Source organism: Belonocnema kinseyi, chromosome 3 (assembly GCF_010883055.1).
Source record: "Belonocnema kinseyi isolate 2016_QV_RU_SX_M_011 chromosome 3, B_treatae_v1, whole genome shotgun sequence".
NCBI lineage: Eukaryota > Metazoa > Arthropoda > Insecta > Hymenoptera > Cynipidae > Belonocnema > Belonocnema kinseyi.
The window spans coordinates 48,393,504-48,397,899 of NC_046659.1; positions in this window are offsets into that span (position 1 = coordinate 48,393,504).

A 4,396-nucleotide genomic window follows, 5' to 3' on the forward strand; every position below is an offset into this window, starting at 1 on the left:
GAGGGAGCTCTTCTTAATATTTTGACACCAAAATCATGTCGATACACCTTACCGACTGCGAGTAAAGCCACCCACGCTTTAACTTGACAGACTGTAAGAAACGGCGAATTATTTTTATAAGCTCGGTGTTCAGTGACCTTGAATTATTATTAATTAAGATACGAACTTAGTTCGAAATTTAAAAAGTTCAGTTTGGAAATCCGAACTGGAACTAGTTAAAAATGAATTCGGAAATCAGATTAGATTACAGTTTATAAATTCCACAATGAACCAGATTGACGTAGGAACTTAGCTCGAAATTTAAAAAGTTCATTTTATAAATCCGGACTGAAACTATAGTTAAAAATGGATTCGGGAATCCGATTAGATTACACTTGATAATTTCCACACTGAACCAGATTGACGTAGGAACTTCGCTTGAAATTTAAAAAGTTTAATTCGGAAATCCGAACTGAGACTTATTCAAAAAGAACTCGGAAATCCGATTAGATTATTTGGCATATTTATGCATCGAAAATTTTTCTTTTCTGTGGAATCATATATTTTCATGTGAAGCACAAGAAAGATACACATTAGAGTTCCATGTAACAAAATTTTTCATTGTTATAACAAATTTTTATAAATAAATTCACACAAATATTGTTTCATGGAACTCTAATGTATACCATTCCTGTTCTTAACATGAAAACAAATTATTCCATAGAAAAGAAAAATTTTCAATACATATATATGCCAAATAAGTGAATTAGTTTATAAAAATTGTTTATAACAATAACAAATGTTGTTTCATGAAACGCTAATGTGTAAAATTCTTGTTCTTCACATGAAAATAAATGATTCCACAGAAAAGAACATTTTTTGATGCATGGATATGTCAAATAAGTGCATTTGTTTATAAAAATTGTTAATAAAAATGACAAATGTTGTTTCATGGAACTCTTATGTGTACCATTCTTGTTCTTCACATAAAGATAAATGATTCCATAGAAAAGAAAAAATTGCAGTGCATATATATGCCAAATGAGTGAATTTTTGTATAAAAATTGTTTATAACAATGTCAAATGTTGTTTCATGGAACTCTAATATGTAAAATTCTTGTTCTTCACATGAAAATAAATGATTCCACAGAAAAGCACAATTTTCGATGCATGGATATGCCAAATAAGTGAATTTGTTTATAAAATTTGTTTAAACAATTAACTATTATTGTTGTTTGGTGCTTTTTCGCAATTAAAAATTGATTCTTTACATTTTTATAATCAAATCTATGTAAGAAATACATTCGAATTCCGAAGAAGCAGCAGATAACAGTTATATGCATTAATTTGTTTATAACAATTACCAAAATGCAGGATATATATCTGCGAGTTGCATTTTTATGCAACAAAAGTAAATTTACTAATTCTATACCTTTTTGTAGAAATTTCCATGAATGGGGCTAAGTAAATATCGCAAATATAACCAATTGCAATTTTTAAGTTAAATAACAAATTCAAAAAACGTACACCTCTACGTTAAAGTACGGTCCTTCATGAGTATTAAAAAAAAAAGCTCTGATCCGTTGAGATTTGTGGAGCCAGCTGATTTTTGTCCCAAAAAATTGCTTTTTTTCCCACTGTGCGTCGGGTCACTCGTGCCTTGCCCAAACCGTCCCAAACCTTCTCCCCTTGCTAGCTTGGAGAGAAGGGTGGGGGCAGACCCAGACTATACCCTAAGGCCTAAATAATTGTACACTAGTAGGCTATAAGCTCCTCAAGTGCCGTCACTTTAGTTCGTAAACAGCGTTCGTAGGAGCCAGTCGAAATTCCGAAAAGGCACGAGTGACCTCTACGTATTTTGAAAAAAACTCGAGTTTCATGCTCAAAACGAGCATTCCTTTTATTTATATAGAATCTTGATTTTTTTCTTAAAGTACCATTCTTAAGCTTTAATTCTCCGTTTGATTAAAAAAAATAATAATTACATCCAAAGTTATGATTTTTTAAACAAAATGGTGCATTCTTCACGTTTTTATTTGTTTATTTGACTAATAGAATAAAAAACAATTTAAATTGTTTAAACAAATGATCAAATCAGCACACAGTGATTGATCCTTATACTAGGATAGTTAATGAGATTTTATGAATTTTTCGGAATTTTTTAGAGCACTTTACAGCACTTTTCAAAGTGTCAGACACGAGTGACCCGACGATACCGTTTAAAGGGGCGAAAATGACGTTACCATTGAAGGGTTAAGTTGTTACGATTCTAAAGGAATGCTACCTACATTTTTTTATAAACATTAAAATTTGCATTATTCTCGAAATATCATGAGAAATAAAATTAGGCCATTGTGGTATCATTTCATGCAAAACTCTGAATGCTTAGAATCTGTTTTGAAAACAGAAGTTTAATTTCTCCTACAAACACTATTAAAGTTATAAGACCTGACAATATTACAGGATGGCCGTTATAATCAATGAAAAAAATCCCGGTCATTTCCTGGTTAACAAGCATTTTTCATGCTTAATAAAATTAAAAAATTCGAGCCCTAAACCTAAACATTTCACCATTTGAAGTCATAAAAAATAAACTGCAAATTGAAGCATTCAAAGTTGAACTCTTGAATTTCAAGTTCAAAAGTTTTTTATTTCGAAAATTTTGTATTCGAATGCTCAATAATTTACACGTAAAAAATGGAAGGTACTAAAACTTTTTAAATTAACAATTTTAAATGAAATGCAGATAAACTGCAAAATTTAGAATTTTTTATTTTATAAATTATAGAGTTCAAAGATTCAGATTCAGTTCCAAAAATATAAATCCATCTTACCATTTTCAATGCTCGACATTAAAGAATCAATCAATTAACTCTAACGTTTTCAAAATTATATTAATTCAAGTAATTTTAAGCTAGAAACATTCAAAACTGAAAAATTAAATTTATTTTTAACTTAACACTTCTTAAATTAGAAGTTACATTTTTAGAAAATCCTGCAAATATTACAAAATTTCCTTAAAATCTTTGAGATTCTTTTTTGACAATTTTTTTTAAAATATTTTTTAATATTCTCTTAAAATATTGTTTTAAAATAAAAAAACTTTTCTAATTTCCCTAGGAATTTTGTTTCAAATTAGGCTGTGGCTATTTGCACCGAAATTTCGGTACGAATAGCCGAATTCTGTCCGTACACACACTTCGTTTACATGACTTGAAATCATTTTAACTTTTAAAATAATTTTGAATCTTTTAAAAACTTCTAAATATCTCTTTTTATTCAAATTTTTTTAAAAGATAATAAGTTTTCAGTTGTTATTTATACATCAAAACTCAACAAGTTCACTTAAAAATCAAACATTTTTTTAATAGAACAATTAAAATTGTAATATTCAAAGTTTAAATTTGGTTTCAATTTACTCGTCTTGAATGAACAGTTGGGCGGAGTGTAAATGATCAAATTAGTAAAATGGTTTGAGCTGAGCGAAAAAAATTTGTGGGTTGAAATCGGAAAAAAGTAAAAAAAAATTGTTGAAACAGTTAATATCTTCTGTTTTCTTTTTGATTTAAAAATCCAAATTTTTGAAAATTCCAAAAAATGTCTCTATTGCTTCGAAAATAACGGCAAATTTTTTCTATGTACAGTTTTTGCAAGTGAAGAATAATAAAAAATTATAAACTAAAAAAAAATTTTTTGATCAATTTAGAATTTTTTGAAAATGGCCAAAAAACATGCTTTTTTATTGAGTGCTATGCACATCTTTAAAAAAAAGTTTAATATTTCGAACCTAAAATTTGTTCAAAAACGATCAATCTTACGTTTTTTTAACGCAAATTTGACTAAAACAAAAAATTCTAAATTCACAAAAAAAATTTTTTTTATTTATAATTTTTTATTATTATTCACTACTAAAAACTGGGCATAAAAAAAGTTTGCCGTTATTTTCAAAGCAATAGAGAAATTCTTGGGAATTTTCAAATCAAAAAAGAGAACAGAATATATTAACAGATTTCAAATTTTTTTTTACTTTTTTCGGATGTCAACACACAAATTTTTTTTCGCTCAGCTCAAACGATTGGACTAATTTGATCATTTTTACTCCGCCCTAATGAACAGTCAAATAGTGCTAAATATTAATATATTATTTTTTTATTTAATTAAAAAGTTTCGAATTTAATGGATTAAAAACGCATATTTTAGACTGAAACAATATTTTAAATTCAATCAAAGCCTTTAATCATAAATATATTACTATGAAGTTATTTTTAAATTAAAAAAAGTTAATAAAGTTTCAATCGGACTGTTAGATTTTTTTAATTACTAAGCCTTTCGAATTGAAACAGTTTAATTTTTAACGTCAAAATCTGGAAATTCTTAAATTTTGAACAGATTTAGAATCGTTTCCTCAAATCAATTA